This window comes from Vicugna pacos, chromosome 9 (genome assembly GCF_048564905.1).
Source record: "Vicugna pacos chromosome 9, VicPac4, whole genome shotgun sequence".
Lineage (NCBI taxonomy): Eukaryota > Metazoa > Chordata > Mammalia > Artiodactyla > Camelidae > Vicugna > Vicugna pacos.
Window position 1 is genome coordinate 4,437,455 of NC_132995.1, and position 21,297 is coordinate 4,458,751.

General features: G+C 42.5%; 1 long non-coding RNA gene across 7 annotated transcripts in view; it reads right to left on the bottom strand.

The window, feature by feature from the left end:
• Positions 1–12,665, bottom strand: part of LOC116282281 (uncharacterized) — a 34,434-nt gene extending 21,769 nt beyond the window's left edge. For 6 of the 7 annotated variants that reach the window (XR_012076096.1, XR_012076099.1, XR_012076097.1 and 3 more), the window contains exons 1-3: positions 3,355–3,622; positions 3,095–3,262; positions 1,136–1,211 (exon numbers count right to left, since the gene is read on the bottom strand). This is a non-coding gene — a long non-coding RNA (uncharacterized lncRNA). Of the gene's footprint in view, positions 1–1,135; positions 1,212–3,094; positions 3,263–3,354; positions 3,623–12,567 lie in introns of those variants that run through there. The other variant, XR_012076098.1, reaches the window with a different exon arrangement.
• Between the last annotated feature and the right edge of the window lie 8,632 nt (positions 12,666–21,297).

The following is a 21,297-nucleotide window of genomic DNA, read 5'->3' on the forward strand; positions in this document are numbered from 1 at the left end:
CCGGTGGGATCAGACCCCAAGGCCGCGGACAATGACCTACCTGACAGACAACAAGAAGTTATCATGACACAAAACAAACTTTTGTAAGAGATTCTATTGCTCATTACCACTGATATGCTCCAACCCCTTTGCCTACATAATCACCAAGCCCCAACCCAGGATGGATCAAGTTTCCGAGGCATTGGCCTGCTGACTCCCTTTGTCCAGCAAAGCAATAAGGCGGCTCTCTTTCTTCTTTGCTCCCACAATTCTGCCTCCAAGGTTCCGAGGCTGATTTTTCGGCACAACCATCCCCCCTCCCCGACACACAGCGGGCAAAGGAACCTATTACTTGTTTTCGTTCCCACCTGCTGCAGCCGGAGTCCCAATAAAGCCCTGCCTGAATTACTCCTCTGGCCTGTTACCAATTTCTATTGATTAAAGAGTTCAATGGGGAGTAACAAGTGGAAGGGCTGACGACCAAGGGGAGGCCCGCGGAGCAGAAGGACCAGCCTGAGGGGGACCGGAGGACAGAGGGGCTGGGAGGGAGAGGGTCTCAGGAGAGGCCGGGACCCGGGAGAGGACGCGGCCTCACGGGAGCGGGGCGGCCAGCGCCGCCCTCCACGGGCCGAGACGGCGAGGCTGGGAGGGACGAATCCACCTGGGGAGGAGGGCTTCACATGGTGGGGGTGCTGAGGTCAGTAAAAGGTTTCAAGCAGGAACACGGCAAGAAAAGCGAAGACTACGTGGCCCGAAAGCAGAAAAGCCGAAGAAGGGAGCAGCCTCAGAGCGACTTCCCACCAAAGGGAAAACGGCCCTGGGCCTCCCACGGCCACGACTGAACTTAGCTGGGGATGGACGGGGGGGCGGGAATTTCAAGGTCCGTAGGGACCCCCAAACCTCGGGTACGGAGAAGAGGGGACTGCGACACGTACGTTTAACTAGAAAAAACAATCAACTCACCACCCGGAGCGCGACCTCAGCTCCTCAGTCTCGGCTTCTGGATCTGTAGGGAACTGCGCGTGCGCGGAGTGGAAGGGGCGGGGCCTGGGAGAAGCGCCTCTGCGAGGGGCGGGACACGGGGCCAGACGCAGCGCAGGAACCGTGAGACGGAGGGGCGGGGCCTGCACGTCCCTCCCTTTGGTTCCCAAGGTACCTTGTCTGGGATAAAACACGCTTGAGAGTCTTCACGGTCTTGTGATGCACCATTGCTTCCTCCTTAGTTTAAGTTCCTGTTTGTAACAGTTTTAAAGTAAAAGCTTAGAGTGTTGGGATACTTATGTTGGAGACTAAGATGTTTTCCTCTAAAGAGGTTGAAAACAGTTTAAGTCAAAATCTATTTCTCCCGGACTCAATGAGAAAAAAAAAAAAAAAGCTGTTTTTGCCAGCAGGTTGAAGGCTAGTCCTGCTGGTGAGGCTGAAGCAATTCAGAGGTCTGGGAACTGGAATTTCAGGTGGAGGGTGTTGACGTGGGGTGGCGGCTGGATCCAGGAACATTTCAGGCAACTAGAATTTAAGCAGTTTAAGCAAACAAGAACTGGATTTGTCCGCGTGGGAAAACTCTCTTTGGGTGGAATGGGCTATTTCACACTAACACCTGCAATGAAGACAACGTTGCCTGCCATTCCGGCTCCACAAGGGTCAAGCTCATTGACAGTGCGCCCTCAGGGGCGATCGGGTTGAATGGAGAAAAACAGGAGGTATTCGGTACTTTGGATATACTGGTCCCTAGATAGTTAAGATGCCTATCTAAGGAAAAATCTCAATGACTAGATTCTGACATCTTCCCATACATAGAAAAACACTTAAAATAATTAACCTGCAATGTCTGTTCTTTGGGATTAGCAGTAATATTCTTATGCTTCATTACTTGTTTTCCCAGCAAAAGTTTCATACATATTCTGGCTCTATCCTTACCTCTTTGGCTCTCTTCCAAGCTACAGTTCTCAGCAAGTTCCCCAAATCAAACTGAACTCACAGCTCTTATGCTGTGCATTTTTCTTTCAGGCAATGGTTTCGGCGACCCAGAGCAGACATCTCTCCTTCCCTCGAACTCTGCGAAGATCTGGCGCCTTGGTACCCGCAAAGGCCTCTTGGACCCATCGACTGCTCAGTGAGTCCATATGAATTGGGGTGAGTCTCTCCTGGTTCTCAGATCTCCCAGTTATTGGTTGATGATCCTGAATTTCATTTGGTCGTGTATAAAGGTACCAGGCACCCCAGTTGAAAGATACTTGGGGAGATCTTTTTGACATTTCAAAACTAGTTAGAGAAAGCCAGCTTGATAACACATCTTTCCAGAATTCTGACCCTAAGGGAACAAGTCCTTATAGCAGGAACTTAGGTTTCTCTCCCTGTGCCTTTGAGATATAACTGTTCAACCTCATCTTATTAGACATTTTGTTCTGTGTTTTGCGAGCTTGGTCTCTGTCCTCCAGAAGGTACACATATGGTGTACATTTGGCAGCCAGACGAATAGACTGGGATTCTGAGCAATCTCCAGCTGTGCTAGCTCTCAGGGAAATTCGTCTTTCAGGAACCCAGCCTTAAGGGACCTTTTCTGTCTCAACCTACATTGTGTCTCTTTGTACAACAAAGACTTTTACTTTCTTAGACTATTTTTGGGAGTAAAGTACTACTGAGCAATACCCTCCCCCCTCAAAGCATTTCTATATACTAGCAATTTATACGTGGAAACTGAAAATACAATACCATGTATGCATGTGCTCAAGAAAGAAAAAGGAGAGAGGAGGTTATAGCTCACTGGTAGAGCACCTGCTTACCATGCACAAATTCCCAGGTTCAATCCCCAGTACCTCCATTAAATAAATAAACCTAATTACCTTCCCCCTCTCCCCCCCAGAAAAAGGAAAATAAGAAGAAATATAGAAATATGTGTAATTTTACATATGTATTTTAAATCTATTTCAATAATTATGTCATTTCTAATAACTTCTCATAGTGGCCCCCTCCATTAATAAAGAAGTCATTATATGATCTGTAATCAGTAATAATTTAGTCTCTACACTAAAACATTTGCTCTCTTACTCATGTTTCCTTCGGTACCTCAGTAGCCACAATACTGCAATTATTTCCACAGTTGGTATCATCTTACCTTTGTTCCTGGCTGAATTAGGGAAATGTGTCTTCTGCTTCCATCTTACAGTGAACCATTCTTGCCTCAATAAATCCATCTTCATCTTCAATAATCTTTCCTGTAGGATTATGTGGTTACCAGTGTATCTACGTCTTATTTAAATATTCATCCATGGGTAGTACTGGCCTATGAAATTAAAGTATAGACATAATAGAAAATCACCATAGCTACAATTATATAGGCAGATAACCCATTAAAAAATGTCAAGAGATACTCACAAAATTAAATACAGATGTTGAGTAGTTGAAGGGTAGAAATTATTTGCCTTGTTAATGTAGCAACACCGCTAAGAGACTTGTCTTTACAGTTGGACAGCATGGACTCAACTCCTGAGTCAGCCACTTGCTGGGATGGGACTGAATGAGCTTTCAAATTTGCCTTTGTCCTAAATTCCTTCATCTGTGAAATCAAAACATCAGATCCTTAGAGACACTCACGTCGCCTACAGGAAGGACGAGCGGAAAGCGCCCTAGGGCGCGGCCTCGCCTGGCGGTTACCGGGCAGCCCGAGCCTCACCGTCTTAGGCTTGGAAGCCGGTCCTGCCAGCCAATCAGCGGAGCAGACAGCAGGCCTCGGGCCGGCAAGCCCAGGAGCCTAGGGGCCAACGGCCGGGTCTAGGCTCCAGCAGGGGGCGCCTTTGTGTAGTGAGCTTTTTCCCCTCCCCTAGAGCTTTTTAAGCTGAGTCATTCTTTGCTGAATGTCTGGCTCCCTCGTCAGGTTGGGAACTCCGTAAGGGCAGGGCAGTGACTGCTCTCCTGAATGACGATCCCCAGGGTTCAATGCATAACGGACACTCATTTTGCGAAAAGCTAGATGAGGACTGCACCCCCGACTTCCCCACCTGTAGATCAAACTTTTTAATCCTTGCCTCTGAGCAAACCGGTGAAGAAGCGCATTCTCCAGTTTAGGCCCTTGCTACTCCAAGTGTGACCCCTCAGCAGCAGCATAGATACCATCTGGGAGCCTATTAGAAATGCAGAATCTCAAGGGGGCGGAGGGTGGGAAGGGATAGACAGGATTTCAAAATTGTAGAACAGATAAACAGGATTATACTGTACAGCACAGGGAAATATACGCAAGATCTTATGGTAGCTCACAGAGAAAAAAATGTGACAATGAATATATATATGTTCGTGTATAACTGAAAAATTGTGCTCTACACTGGAATTTGACACAACATTGTAAAATGATTATAAATCAATAAAAAAATGTAAAAAAGAAAGAAAGAAAGAAATGTAGAATCTCAGGCTTCACTCCAGACATATTAATTAAGGATCTGCATTTTAAGAGCCCAGGTGATTCCTACAGTACTTTACTGTCTGAAAACAACTATTCAGTCACACCCATTTGACCTAACAGCAAATAAATGAACATTCAGAGTCCATTTTATAGATCAGAAAAGGAGCTTAGGTGCCATGGGAGAGTTAGAATCTAAGACTACCTCCTTCCAAAACTAAGTATTTTAGTTGTACTGTCTTGAGCCCCTGTTATCTTCCTCACATCCCCAGGCGACATTCAACCAATATTCTACTGCAGAGCAAGCCGTATGCACAGCACTCAGTCTTACCTACAGGCTTATTTGCTTAGCCCAGAATAAGTTAGAAGTTTCATAACATAGACAATTTGTAAGTTGCATTAAGATAGCTTTCCTTTAACTATATGGTTGACATCATCTACAAGAGAAAAATACAGAGACCGAGGTAATTATCTGAATAAGTTATGTAGAAAATTTGTGTTTAGAAGAATGTGACCTTTGAGTTTCAATGACAATTTCTCTTCATGTATTATTCACCCAGTCACTGGGTGAATACAAAAAATAAAAAATAAATAAAAATAACATCAGTGCTTAGAGAGTGGAAGGTTCAATCAATTAACGCACATAAAGCGTTAAAGCCGTGACTCTTACTCAAAGTATAATATAAAAGATAATATCAAAATTAAGATCATTTATTAACAGAAATCTACTTATTACTCCGGGATAGGAACAAGTTCTAAGTGGAGGATACTAGGTGCCGGTTGCCATGATAAAAGTAGCACAAACATCACTTTCCCTGCAAGTTCCACTGTTACGGAAATGACAGGCCAGCCAAGAAACAAGCACCACTCGGAGGGTTGGAGTACTCAGATTTATTACGCCGGCGGGCTCAGAGGGGCTTCTGCTCCGAAGCTCTGAGCACCTCCAAGACGTGCACATGAGGTTTTATAGGGTTAATTACAAGTATGGGGCTATTAGCCAATAAGGTTTAATCAACAAAAAGCAAGGAATCAGTACACTGGAGCTTATCAATTTGGAACAGATCACGTTACTGACACTTGTTGAGCTTGGATTTACGAGTTAGCTTGTGAGCCCAGTAAACTGACTAAACTTTAGATTTACAAGTTAGCCCGGCAGAACTTATATCAGTAAACCGACACTTATCACACTTAGATTTGTGACTGAGCTCGTTAGCCCAATAGACTGACACTAAACTTCAGATTTATGAGTTAGCCCAGCAGAACTCAGATCAGTAATCCGACACTTGTTGCACTTAGATTTGTGACTTAGCTTGTTAGCCCAGCTGGGCTTTTCCTTCATACCACCAGCTCTGGATATGACCAGGTCACTGGGAAAGGGCAGAGTAGCCTCTGGCCATTTGGCAGTGGAGACGATCTCCTTGCCACAAACTATAGTTGGAGTCTTGGGGACTTTCCATCTTATTCATCATTATATTTTCAGTAACTTCACTGCATGCCTATTAATCTCCACACACCTGATTTTCAAGCACCTGATCATAGCCAACTCCCACATTAAAGTATTTCAGTTCTTATTTACAAACAGAAACAGACTCACAGAGATAGAAAACAAGCTATGGTTACCAAAGGGGAAAGGAGGAAGGGATGAATTAGGAGCCTGGGATTAGCAGATACAAACTACCATATATAAAATAAACAACAAGGTCCTACTGTACAGCACAGGGAACTGTACTCTTGTAATAACTTACAATGAAAAAGAATATGAAAAGGCATATATATGTACAACTGAATCACTATGCTGCACACCAGAAACTAACACAACATTGTAAATCAACTATACTTCAATTAAAAAGAAAAAGATTCCATTCACCACCTCATGTCTTTCCAGGTATTTCACTGAATAAAGACCTCAAGGAACTCTTCATGTTTCTAGCACACTTACTTTGGACCTGTTATTGTCTTATGTGCATCTTCATGTCACAAAAATCTCACAGCACACTGATTTATGTATCCTTTTGTGTAAAACGGGGAAAATGTAAGTTAAATATATAATGTGGATCACATCGTGTGGAAGAAGAAAATAAATGTAAGAAAGAATCACATTAAAAAGAAGAAACAAGAAATTTCACTACAGTTGAAAATCAACCATGCAACATATTGCTCAATAGCAATATCTGAAATCAACACTTCAACACCCTGTGGGATACTGCTTTATAAAACAGCTTAGTAATGTTTATCTGCTGGGAAACAACCTGCTGGAAAACAAGCAGCTAGAAAACAAGCCGCACCTAAATTTCCATGAGCTTAAAATGTTACATTCACACTTGCTTAAAATGCACATGCTTGCTTTGTTTTAATGTTTTACGCAGTAGATGACCTATAGCATGTATTGTGCTAAAGAAAATTTGTGAGGGGCAACCCTGACATTGACCATAAGGGCACGAAGGAGGGCATTTGTTTCCGAGGGTAAACAATGGACGGTCCTGGAAAGCCAGTCATCCATTAACAGAACTTTGCTCTGGCACGAAAGCATGCAGTTTAACCCAGGGGGAGTATCTGCTATCTCGAGATGTCCCAGGGGCAATAACAAGATAGACTTAGAAGTGTTGCAAACCCCGAGGAGGGTGACTGTTCCCGGAAGAGACAGACCTGAAATTAATCAGCTAACCAGCAAGCAGAACCTACTGCTTATCGCCTGGAATATCTAAAGCCCCACCTCTTTGATCGCATTTTTTTCTGAGCTGTGTACTCCTAATAAATATAATGTCGACCAGGTTTTTGGCACTTTAAATCCACGAGATCTTGAGTTCCCTGGTCCCATCTTTGCTCTTTACTCTGTCTCTTTGTTTCTTAAGTCTTGGGTTGCCTGTCCTCAGACACGGTCCTAAACTGCGCTGGACACAGCAAGTGGCACCCAAACATAAGTTACTTTATGTTAAAAACATATTTACACCAAAAATAATACCCATCCTGAACAGAGTTATGAAACTTTCCAATGGTGATCTTCAAAATTTAAGGAATGCTAATGGAATAGGAATCTTTAATAAATAAATAATTTGTAATTCAAATTAATTGCAGGGTAGCCTAGTTTCAAATACCCTAGGACAAAAACATTCATGTAGTGCAAACTATGTCAGCCCTTAGAGAAAGGATATTTTTCTACCAGGACCCAAAGCACATTGGAATTGGCAGTAAACACTCTGCTGTCTCATAATTGAGGAGAAAAAATATATTATACATAGTTTATGCATACTTATTGTACATAATTAAATGCCAAAGAACAGACAATAAATTATAATGGTAAATAATCCAAAACAAGCTATTTAATGAACAATGTAAAAAGGTGTCAGTTAGAACTTTACAACATATATAGCATTGAGAAAGTACTTCATTTAAAACCATTTTTTAAAAAACAAAAGGTTTCTAAAAACCTGTTATAAATCTATCTGAACCCATGAAAAGCAGGCATTTTATGATATTAACAAGGGGTTCATGCCAGTTGTCTTGTAAAATACATACTGAAAGACCATCATCTGTAAATCAAAATAAAAATTAATAAATGAAATATTCTCTGCTTACATAATGGCCATTCAACATAGCAATTCCCTATCTATACAGTAACCTTACATTACCCTGTTCACTGGCCCCAACATATATGTAATCGAGTGTGCTTTAAAAATGTGTTAGCTAGGGTCACAGACAAAATAACAATACACAAATGGGATGTAATAGATAAACAAGTTTCTACTGTAGAGCACAGGGAACTACATTCAGTATCTTGAACCTACATCACAACAGCTAAGACATGGAGACAACCTAAGGGTCCAACTAAATATCCAAAAACTATTATATATACACAAGGGAATATTATTCAGCCTTAAAAAATAACAAAATCCTGCTATTCGTAACACCATGGATGGACCTTGAGGGGATTATGCTAAGTAACATAAGCCAGAGGGAAAGCAAGTACTGCATGAACTCACCTATATGTAAATCAGTGAAAATAAAAAAAGAAAGAAAGAAAAAGAAAAAAGAAACCAAAGTAATAGAAACAGTGCAATAGTAGTTACCAGGGAAGAAAGTGGAGATGTCAGTCAAGAATAATAAACTTCAAGTTCTAAGATGAATCAGTTCTGGGGACTTAATTTACAGCAGTGACTACAAATACGAATACTGTACTACATACGTGAAAGTTGTTAACACAGTAGACCTTACGAGAGGGGCCAAGATGTGGAGTAGAAGGACGCTCATAGCTCACCCTCTCACACAAAGACAGTAGACCTTACATATTCTACCATGTTAAAAAAACTTGTCATTATGTGAGTAGATGGATGTCTTAAGAATCCTATTGTGGTAATTGTTTCAAAATATATATGTGTATCAATCATCATATACTTTAAATTTATACCATGTTACATGTTAATTATATCTGGGGAAAAAAAAACCCAAATACAAAGAAGTGTACAAAAAGATATCCTGGTTTATCATATAAATAAGAATTTTAAAAAGGAAAAAAGGGGGAACAAAGAGACAGAAACAATAAGCAAAATTATCTACTTAGAGCCAACATAATCTAACATGTAGAAAACTCACGGGATTCTGCCAAAAGAACCTGATGTAACTAATGAGTGAATTCAGAAAAATTATGATATAAAATCAACATGCAAAAATCAATTGTTTCTACACATTAATAATGAACAATCAGAAAGAAAACTGAGAAAACAATTCCATTCACAATAGGATCAAAAAGAATAAGCACTTAGGCAAAACCTTAGTCAAAAAGGTGAAGATCTATACACTGTAATCTAAAAACACTGCTGAAAAATATTAGAAAAGATGCAAATAAATGCAAAGGTATCCCAAGTTCATGGACTGGAAGACAATATTGTCTAGCTGTCAGTACTACCAAACACGATGAACAGATTCAAAGCAATCCCTGGCAAAATCCCAATAGCATTTTTTGAAGAAAGAGATAAATTTATCTTAAGACTCACATGGAATCTCGAGACCCCAAATAGCAAAAATAAGCTAAAAACCACAAAGTTTGAGGTCTCATACTTCCATATTTCAAAATGTATTACAAAGCTACAACTCATCAAAACAGTGTGGTACTGGCTCAAGGACAGAAAGAAAGACCAGTGGAACAGAACAGACACATCACAAATGAACTCCCACACATACAGTGAAATGATGTTTGACAAGGGCGTTAAGACCACTCAAAAGAAAAAGGGCAGTCCATTCAATAAAAGGTGTTGAGACTGGATGTCCTCCTCACGCATGAGAATGTAGTTGGACCATTACATTACACCATATACAAAATTTAATTCAAAATGGACAAAATGCCTAAACGTAACACCTAAAACTATAAAACTCCTAGAAGAAAAAAACAGGAAAATTTCATTATGTTGGATTTGACAACGACTGGTCAGATATGACTGCAAAAGCACAGGTAACAAAAGTGAAAACAAATAAACCAGACTGCATTGAAATTACGAGCTATTGTAAATCAAAGCATACACAGCAGAGTCAAAAGACAATATATGGAATGGTAGAAAATATGTGCACATAATATATCTGACAACAGGTTAATATTGAGAATATACGAAAAACTCTAAAAGGGTCTGGCTACCATGGCAGGGGGCCGTTCCCCAATTCAATCTTCCCACACACTGCAGATATTAAACAAAGAACACAAAGAGTACCATCAAAAATATGGCCCTAACAATTAAATAAATACAAATCAAGTTCATCTATAATGCATAGCAATGTGCCAAACAAAAGTAGCAGTGACTTAAACAAAGCAAATTACAGTGCTTTCACTGGCGGCACCATTCAGCTTATAAGCTCCCTCATTAAGATGCTTCAAAACTGTATTTCTTAGGACACTAATGAACTCCTCTACAAAACACAGACTCGCAGACATAGTAAACAATCTTACAGTGACTGGGGGAAAGATGGTGGGATGGATAAATTTGAGAATTTGAGATTTGCAATTGATAACCAAAATATATATAAATAGATTAAAAAACCAAATTTCTTCGGTATAGCACAGGGAACTATATTCAAAATCTTGTAATAACCTTTAGTGAAAAAGAATATGAAAACAAATATATGTACATCTATGCATGGCTGGGATAGTAAGCTGTACACCAGAAACAGATGCACTATAACTGAATATACTTCAACTGAAAAACAAAACCACTGTATTTCTTGAAGTAGAATGACAAGTGACACACATAGGGCACGAAAAATGTGGCAAGAACAAGTTTAGCCAACAGCCTCAAAGATTTGCAGACATGAACTTGGACAGTGTTGACCCTAGGAAAAATTCTTATACCATTTATTGACTCTCAAAAGGAATGACCGTTAGTATATGTAAACAAGACTGTCACAGAGCCCTTGAGACATGCTTTTGTGACATTTCTCAAAACCAGAAGGAAACTAGAAACACTTCTCAGTCAGGCTCTCATGAGAACTTCTACCTCAGTGTCCTGAGAAACGCTGACCGCCCTACTGAGCAGCTTCGTCGTGCTTCTGTATGTGGCGGAATAACACTGCAAAGCGCCAGTGAAAACATTCTCCACCAAGAACGTTCTGTTACCAAGCGTACTCATTCCACAGGAAAGGCCACCAGAAGATGTTCATCACCTAAAGGTGGCTTATCAGAGCAAAAAATAAAATAAAATAAAATTTAAAAATAGGGTAAAATTTTAGACCCTACGAAGTATATTTCAAAAGCAAGTTCCAAAGGCAAAATCATGCCAGTTTAAGAGCGTACGCTATCAGGAAGAGACTACAAGCCCCGACTGGACAAACAGGTGCAAGAGCGAGAAAAAGGCAGGATATGGGGGGTCAGACGCTGTGTAACCTTGACCTGGGACCCTGCGCTCTACCCACAGGTGCCAAGCTCGGAGCCTGATTCATATATGCTCCCCACGGAGGACTGGGGGTCAAAGACACTCTCTCCATCCACTGTCTTTACAGTTTTCCTAAGGAACAAGTACAGGAGATCCCACTCTTTGCCCCTTTACACACCCCCCTGAAGGCTGGGGCACAGCAGTAACAGAAGAAATAGCTAAGGGACCGGAGCCGCAGACAGCGCTTGGGCAGCTCCGTGCAGGGTCTGAGGTGCCAGGTGGAATCAGAGAGCAGCCAGTGCTTTCCCACCTCCTGTTTAGGTCTTTAATGCACAGCAAACTGGGATGGAATCAGGATCAGCCCAGGGATCAGGGCTCTCTGGAGGTGTCAGCTCCGACCTATACAGACCAAGAACTGGACAGCCAGTGGAATCAAGTACAGGAGAGACAAGGACGGAAGGAGACCCCTTCCAAACAGCCCATCCATCCCCCGTGCCTCCAAGTCAAGCAGCAAGGTTGACAGGGGGCAGAGGGCAGAGGGCTGCAGCGCCCCTGGAGGGTGAAAGCTCACATTTCGCATGTTCAAGGACAGAGTGGTAAGCTGGGGAGAAGAAACGTTTCCTCTGAGAGTTGAGAATAAACTTCTGTTTTCTCATAGAACTCTCCAATGTGGGGCAAGTTTCTCAGACACTATCAATGCTGTGGCTTCCTCTCTGCCCTTCTGAGAGCTGACCTGGGTCCACAACGTTGGTGCGTTCCCATTCCCACGCATTTGGTTTTTGCTATTTTCACCCCACTCTCCACAGTCCAGGGCTCTTTCTCTTGCTCCAAAATAGAGATAATATTCAGATGAGAAACAGAAATTCCTGCTCAGAAGAAGAAAGAGACGCCACGTGCTGTGGCTTTTCCAGAATCCCAGCTCTTTGTTCAGCTGAGGAGTGAGGACATGACAGTTGGGTGGGGAAAAATATTTCACAAATTCACCCACTGTTCGCCTCCTTCTGCGTGCAGAGGGAGCAGCATGATATTCAGTCATCTAGTTCCTTTCCAAGAACGACAGAATTAGAGCCTAGGTGTGGAAGACAGGGAATTGGATACTTCAAAAGTTTGAAATCAGCTTTATAAATGCTTAAGCTCTGGAGCAAATCCTGGTGTATCATGAGGAGGGCAGGTCCCCTGAAGGAAAGACTCAAATCCCTGATGCTCAGTTGCAAAGCTTTTCGTGTCTGAGTCAACAGGGCTCCGAGCACAGTCAAGCAAGGCAGGGGCTCCCAAGAGGCACACAGAAAATGCAAAGCCCCCAAGGGCAGACCCCAGCTTCTGGGAAAATGTTCTCCTCACCCAGGGAGACAAGTTCCAACAGCACATCCACGTAAAAGGCCCTCTGGGCAGGATCCAGGCACTCCCACTCCTCCTGGGAGAAGTCGGTGGCCGCATCCCTGAAGGTCAATTGTGCCTGAAATGAAAACACATTTCACCACGGGGCCATGACCAGAGTTCTTATTTTCACACAAAATGAGAAAAGGAGAGAGGGGTAAGGACTGACTTGGTTGAAGTGTGTGCTCTGACAGGGCCATGCAAAGGTACTTGGAGCAAATTTTGGTTTTCTAATTATCATTTCTTATGCTTTTTCATAAGACATTATGATATCCTCCAAATCAATGTCGATTTCTTTTACGGACAATACATAAAATATAGACAAATAAAACCCAACACTGGGTTATCTGCACAGAAGTGTTAAGATGTGACATTCTACACACTGAGTGATATTCAGTATCTAGGTGAGCTGTGGTCTGAGTGGTGTCTTCAGGGATGACAAAGGCCACATTGGCTTTAAAAAAAAGGCAGATCTGAAATTGTGATGATGACAGCAATGACTTGACCTCCTCCTACATACTAAGCGTCACTCACAAGCTTTACACGGATGGACCTGTTACCAAAATAACAGCTCATGAAAGAAAGATCTGTTCCCATCATACAGAGGACAAAACTGCCACAGACACTCTAAGGAATCACCTCAGACCGAACAGCTAAGAAATGTCACAGCAAGCATCTGGGCGTTAGAATTCAACCTAGGAGTCAAACAGCCAAGTGGCAGAGCGTAAAGGCCCACTGACAGAGGGCGCCCTGAGAAACCCGGAGCCAGTTCAAGGAGGCTGAGGTTCATGGAACAGCAGGAAAGGTCACCGTGCACATACACAACACACACACACAGACACTATGTCAGTCATCTTACTACTGTTTAAATCATTCTTGTGATAGTGGTAGAAAAAATTTAAGGCCATGGAATATATTTAACATGTAATTTCAACTGCTAAAAAAGATAAAATATATTTATTAAATGATAATGCCTTCATGGACTTGCACATCCATGAACTCAGGTACACACATGTAAACACACTTAACTGAAATGAGAGGAGTTGCCTCTTGACACATTTTTGGACAGTTTTTTCATTATCATTTTTAATCATGTGTATTTCAGCATCTTTGGGACAATGAAAATGGATCAGCTGTACTTGTTAGTTTGTCAGCATTATTCTATATCAGGCCAGTAAAAAAAAAAAACTAGTACAAATATGAAAAAATATATAGAACACAATAACTCCAATCTGTATAAATACCTATATTCTAAATAATACCATTTTATCCTTCCTTAATTTTAGGTATGTAGTTATTAACAAAAGTCAGAATTAATTTGTGTATTCCATTAATAAAATGTCAAATCAAGATTAGTAAAGTTATCAGTGTTAGACAAAAATTTAACAGAGGAAGTTAAAAAATTTATCACGGTAATAGATACTTTAAAAAATTCTTGCATAATTAAAAATCATGACAGAAAAAAAGGAAATCAGGCGAAAAAAACTATCACTAAGCAAAAATATTTCTCCAGACTTCATGATCAGCAGAAAACACTGGATGCATTTCCTCTGAAATTACAGTGGCCAGAGTTTCTGCCATTCACCAGTGTACATGATGTCTGAGCCGGGACCAGCAGAAGTAGTTAAAAGGGGGAAAAAACTGAGAGTGAGAGACAGAGAGTGTCAAAGTGCTGGAAATGTTACATTTCACAAATCTAAGGACATGAATAGGATTAAAGTGACAAAAGGGAAAAAGATATTCTGCCCTAAAGAGAGCAGGGGTAGATACAGAGCATCAGATAAAACAGACTAAAGACAAAAACTGTCACAAGAGACAAAAAAAAAATTATGGTTACAAAAGAATCAATTCATCATGAAGATGTAACAATTATAAACATTTATACATCTAACATCAGAGCCTCCAAATATATGAAACAAACATTGACAGAAATGACATACAGAACAGCACAGCAACAGTCTGAGACATCAGTGCCCCAGTTTTATGTAGTACGGATAGAACCAAACAAAAGATCAACAAGGAACCTGAGCACCTGACCACACTACAGAACAACCGTACCTAACACGCATGCACAGAACACTGCACTCAACAGCGGGAGACACATGCTTCACAAGCAAACACGGAACATTCTCCATGATGGACCACATGATAGGCCACAAAATAAATCTTAACAAACTTCAGAAGACTGAGATCATAATAAGCATCTTCTCTAACCTCGGTGAAATGAGACTAGAAAAAATAAGAGAAGGAAAACAAATATTCATAAAATGTGGAAATTAAACAACTCATTCTTAAATAACCAACAGGATAAAGAACTCACAAGGGAATTTTTAACACATCTAGATGAAAAAGTGAACATACAGCACATCAAATGTCACAGGCTACAGCAAAAGCGCCCCTAAGAGGGAAGGCTACACTGCTGAATGATTACGTTAAAAAGGGAAAAAAGCGGCAAATCAGAAATCTCTTTTTACAACTCTAGGAAGTAGAAGAAGAACAACTGAACCCCAATTTAGCAGAAATAGGTAAATTAGAAAGATTAGACCATGGATAAGTAAAACAGAAAATATAGAAAAATTATATAAAATCAACAAACCAAGGGTTAGTTTTTTTGAAAAGATTATAAAGTTGACAAGCCCTTTACTAGACTAAGGGAAGAAAAAACAAAGAGAACAGTCAAATAACTAAAATCAGGCTTGAAAGAAGAGATATTGTAACTGGTATCACAGTAACTTTTTAAAGGACTGCAAGAGTACTATGAAACATTTTATGCCCCAAAGTTACATAACCTAGAAGAGATGTACACATTCCTACAAAGACTTAATCAATAAGAAATTAAAAAATGTGAACAGAATTGTAACTTGAGGGACAGGTGCAGAAATAAAAAACCCTGCAAGGATGATTCCAAATGAAAAGATTAATCAGTATAATAAACAACAGTAATAGAATGAAGGGAAAAGATAATACATGATCATCTCAATGGATGCAAAAAAGCATTCAACTGAAGTCAACAACCTTTTAAGATAAAAACACTCAAAATACCAAAAAATTAGTAAAGTACCTCAGCATGATGAAAGCCATATATGAAAAACACGCAGCTAACATCACACTCAGTGGTGAGAGACGAAAGGTTTTCCTTTGTGATCAGGAAGGCAAGGATGCACAGCCCCTGCACTGCTGTTCGACAAAGCACTGAAAATTCTAACCAGAACAGGCAAGAAAAATAAATCAAAGCCATCCAAATTGGAGAAGTTTTGTTTTGCAGGTGACAAAATCTTGTATGTTCAAAACCATAAAGATTCCACAAGAAAATTCTTACAACTGAAAGACGATGTTAGACAAATTGCAGGAGACAAAGTCAATGCACAAAAATCAGCTGCATTTCTAGATACTCACAATGAACAATCTGAAAAGAAAACTGGAAAACAATCCTATTTACTACAGCATCAAAAAAAAAAAAGGAAAAGAAATAAAGAAATTCTCAGGAATAAACTCAGGAATAAAAAGGAGTTTGTGAGACTTCTACCCCGAAAAATATGAAATGTTTTTAAAAGAAATCAAAGATATAAAGCAGAAAGACATCCACTACTCATGGACAGGAAGACTTAATATTGTTAAAATGTCTATGCAAAGTGTTTTACAGATTCAATGGAAACCCTACCAAATTCCCAATGGCAGTTTTTTTTCAGAAATAGAAAAAAAAAAAAAAAAGCTACAATTCATATGGAAACTGCAGGCACCCCAAATAGGGAAAACATTCTTGAAAAAGAAGCAAGCTGGATGCCTCACTGTTTTAGAATTCAGAACATGTTATAATCAAGATGGTGCGATACTGGCATAAACAGACATATAAAACAGCAGAAGAGAATATAATGCTCAGAAGGAATCCTTTGCATATATGCAGAACGTACTGACAAGGGAGCCAAGACCACACCATGGGAACAGGATGGTCTCAGTAACAAAGGGTGCCGGGAAGCTGGTCTCCACCAGCCAAAGAATGAAGCTGGAACCTCACCTGCATCAAATGCAGAAACGTGTATGTGCCAGAGGATACAATCCACAGAGTGAAAAGACAGCCTCCAAGGAATGGAGGTGATGAAAATGAGTTAAAGAATCTCCCAAGTGTCAGACATCCAGACTGATTTCATAGCTTAAAATCGATGATGGAATAAAACACCCTCCATCACTGATGTCTCTTGCTGAACCTTCTATTCCATTCCCAACCATTAAGATTTTGAAGGAGGTATTCATTTAGGGGTGTACGCTGTGGGGTGCGCTATCAAAAGTCAGAACTGATTCCCGCTTCTTGGTCTCTTTTCCATATTCTACCAGGTATTGTGCCCATTACTACCTGACTTCCCTGTGCAGCTTCTTTCTCTGATTTACAGAGAGCAGACAGCGCACCTCAACTCGCCCTGCTGCCCCACAGCACTGACTCCGCGTCTCCAACCCACGGGGGTGAAGCCCGCCCAGGACGCCACCCAGGGAGCCGCTTCACACGTTCCAGGTCCCGGGGTCCCGGGGGTGGAGTCTGAGTGGGGAGGACAGGCGCTGAGGGGGGGCCCTGGGTGACTGTGGATGTCCAGGTGTCAGGCAGGACGCTGCAGAGTCAGACAGGATTAGTGAGTCCAAAGAAGGGCATTTCAGGAAGGACAGACTGAGAATCCAGTGAGAATAGGACTTTACCTGAGAAACAGCCATTCCTGGCTTTTTTTTTCTCTTGCTCTTCCTCCTCTTCCGGGCTTCTGCCTCAGGCAACATGGGTCTTTAGAAGTCAATTTTGAAAGTTGGAAAGATGCCATTTAATGTTCAGAATCAACACTCCCGCTCCTGTGCCACATATAAGGGAGACCATTTAATACCTGTCTCTGTCTTGCTTAATTCTCTGAGGATAACGTTCTCTACGATCATCCATGTTGTTCTAAGTGGCAAAATCTTCACTTTTATGGTTAAACATGTCATTGTGTTTGTGTTTGTGTGTGTGTGTGTGTTACAACCCAGGTCCTTGGGCTCTTTAATCAACATAAATTGATGAGGCCAGACGAGAAATTCAGGCAAGGCTTTACTGGGACTCGTAGCAAGAGGAGGCGACGTGAGACAAGAAAAGGGGGCCCTTGCTCGCTCCCCAAGCGGGAGAGGCCAGCTGGCTCCTCACATGAAGTGAGGGCAGGAGCAGACCGGTGGGTCGGGCAGGAGGCACAGCCTAGGTGGTCCGCCCACCTCCGTGGTGATGCTGTGTGCAGGGATCCTGCGTGGTACCCCGCTTTTGCTCCCGGCTCCTCTGAGGTGGCAGTTGGCTTGTGCTCTTTTTGTATCTTATTGTTCATAACTGCCTCTACTGCGCACGCCTGCACGTATGTTTTAGTCCCTCGTAGTTTCTTTGTATCCGGTTGCTTGAGGAGAATTTGTCCAGGTGCAAGCACTGCAGTAAAGGGTCCCAGGTCCCAGCCTGTCTCATACACACACACACAAGTCTTCATTATCCACATCTGTCGACCGACATTTAGGTTGTTTCTACGTCTTGGCTGTTGTGAATAATGCAGTAATGCTCACAGGAGTGCAGGTAACTCCTTCAAAACACGGATCTAGTTTCCTTGGAAATATAATCAGAAGTGGGAATAATCAGTGCTCGGTCCTGTGCCTGTTCTGTTTCTAATTTCTGAGGAACTGTTTTCCACAAAACCATACCATTCACGTTCCCACCAACTGTGCACAAGAGTCCCCTTTTATCTGTATCATGTGAGTGTGAGTGTGCATGTGTGCGTGTGTGTGTGTGTGTGTGTGTGTGGAATAACCTCCCTGCACTGGCAGCAAGAAAGAAGCCGCTGCATCTTTCCCCAGAATCAGCCTTTGCACAGCAGGTCGCTGTGGTATCAGTGGCCCTCTGATCGTTGGAATAATCTTCCCCTGCATCACGGGAGTTCACGGCCCTTCTCGAGCTGTGCCCATACACCCATCCCAGGCAGGCCCTCCCTGGGATCGAAGCTTGGGGCCAACCACTTCCCTTCCAGACTGGAAGAAACTTACCAACTTTCATCTGGTCCAACACACTCCCCAGACATCCAGTACTAACCCACCCATCCTGCTATGCAATCTCATAAAGGAGTCCAGGCCTTAATAACTCATGCATTTATGATGGAATAGTGACCATGAAGACAGCCAAGCACCCACTAGACCTAAGACACCTTCTTTTCGTTCACAGTGGCCCCAGCTCAAACACTGCTACCTCTAAAATCTAATAATAAAAGATAAAAGTCTACACTGATGCACTTGCCCCAGTGAGACTTCAACACTTCCAAGGAAACACTCCAAGTTATCTTTTTTTTACCTTCCAAATGCATCTGAAACTTTCTTCACTAGCAACCCCAAATACCCAAGGTAACCCACAAAGTGACCTCTGGGATTTTCCCTGTAACTACTCTTGGGTTGCATGATGAGTCTTACCCTCCAAAAAGGCCCCACAGAAGTCACTGTGTGGCGTGAATGCCACGGGACCCGTAGATCCATCCTCCAAAGACAAAGCTACTCATCCTCCTGCACCCAGAGCACCACGTTACCTCAGCGCAGGCCTGGGTTCTAACACTGCAGCACAGTGCTCCTCTCAGCCGAATCCCACTGGTTCATTGCTCCTCAGGTGTGATCATGAACCACCCTCTTAGCACCATGCATGCAAATCTCAGTCTCAGCATCTGTGTCCCAGGGAACCTGCGCTAAGACACCACGGTGCCCCCCACCATTCCATGCGGCCCCCAGTTAGCCAGGAACCCACTGCCAGGTCCTCCAGCCAGAACTAAGACATCCATCCCTTGGTCCCATGATTACGCTTTACACAGGTGCACACACTGCTCACGGGGCTCATCCCGATGCCCACACCGGCTGCCAGGTCCCTCCTGCAGATCCCACAGGCTCCCCTCCACTCCCCTCATCTTTCTACCTCTCCTCCATGCAAGACTGAGCATCTGGGCTAAAAGTCACAGGGACAGTGGGCACCGGCATTGCAACAGAAATGAACAAGCTGCCACCCAAACGACACTGGGCACTCAGGAGGGAGCTCAGGAAGCTGGGCCTCCTGGGAAAACCTGCCAGCAACTGGGGATGTCACAGAGTTGAGCTTTAAAGGCATTTGAGATTTAGCTGGATTGAGTTCAGCGAAGAAGTCGCAAGGACAGAGAGGCCCCAGATCTCACCGTCTCCTGTTCTCCCCTCTCACAGCGAACAGGGAGACACACCAGCTCTTTACGTGGGGGGGGCCTCCTTCATGCCCCCTTGGGTTCCTGACCATCTGCTCACTCTTAACACTGTGAAATCAGCATCCCCCACCCCAGCAGATGCACTGCTGGAGGCAAAGCTCCTGTCCAAGGTGGCAACCGTCACTGGAAGTGCGCAGCCTGGTAGACCTGGGGACTACAGCGGAGCAGATAAACATGGGGACACCTCAGGACACTGCAGAAGGACCCCAGTTCTGTGGGGCTTTTTAGGCTTAACAACATCCTTTCGTTCTTATTTTGAGCAGCCACAGAATGTACAAATCAACTGGCATTTCCAGAGGAAATACGAGAAGCATCCTCATCACCTGCTCTAGCCCCCTAGTCGTCCCAGAAAAATATTCAGCCCAACACACAGCCTCTAAATACAACCCCAAAACAGGTGCCGCAGCTGTCCTGGGGGGCAGACGGAGGCTGCGTGAGGCCCAGCGGAGGGAAAATGGGAAGGACTCAACATAACCGACGGAGAAGGGCATCTTCGATGTGGGAGTTTGATGTGGAGGCAATAAAACCTGGGTTATTATAAAGGATCACGACATCCTCACCAACTATTCATCAAAATAGGCTAATATATTTTACTAGTTACCAAAGAACTTTCCCAAGACATAGGGTAAAGAGAAGAAAGCAAACAGGCCTCAAATAAACGTGAAACAAACTTAAAGAGAATCCATTTGTAAAAACAGGGAAGAAAGAGAGAGAGAATCAATTTGTAAAAATTTTTTTAATCTAAAGAATTCTGCAAAGTGAAAAAAAAGTTGAGAATAGAGCATATTGAGAAAAGAATGACATGAATTGATTATAGGAGGCCACCAAATCTTATTTCAGAAGTGAATAATTATTTGCAGGAAAGTAGATACTGAATGAACTAATTTTTATCCCAAGCTACAAAAAGAATTACATGTAAAGAAATGAGAAACAAAAGTAAATCCATTACAAAAACCCCCCACCACTTTCAATGTTCCTTTTAATGTAGTGACGGAGTTGGCCATTTCTTGCCCCACGTGTCCTCTCCCCAGTCCTCTGCCGCGAAGGGGGTGACCACAACTGAGTGAACAAGCCACTGCCCTCTGGCTGAGCAGGGATGGCAAACGGAAACTATCTTCTCATACAAACAATTACAAAATGCACAAGCCTCGCAGACAGGAGTTTTGTCATTCTTATCCTCATCTGTATAATTTAAACAAACAAGCTTTAAATTAGATTCTAAGGCTAAGAATCAATATATCACAACTTAATTATCCACATAAAATCAGCTCACCACCCATCCGCATCTAGTTTCCCCCTCTCCCCGCTCTGCTGTGTTTCCATTTCAGTTTCTCTCTCTCCCTATTTCTTTCTGTCTCTGTCTCTTTTTGTTCCCCTCTGCTCTCCTGCTGTTTCTCCCCTCCCCTCATTTCCTCCCTCACACCCGGCCTGGCCCACTCTGCAA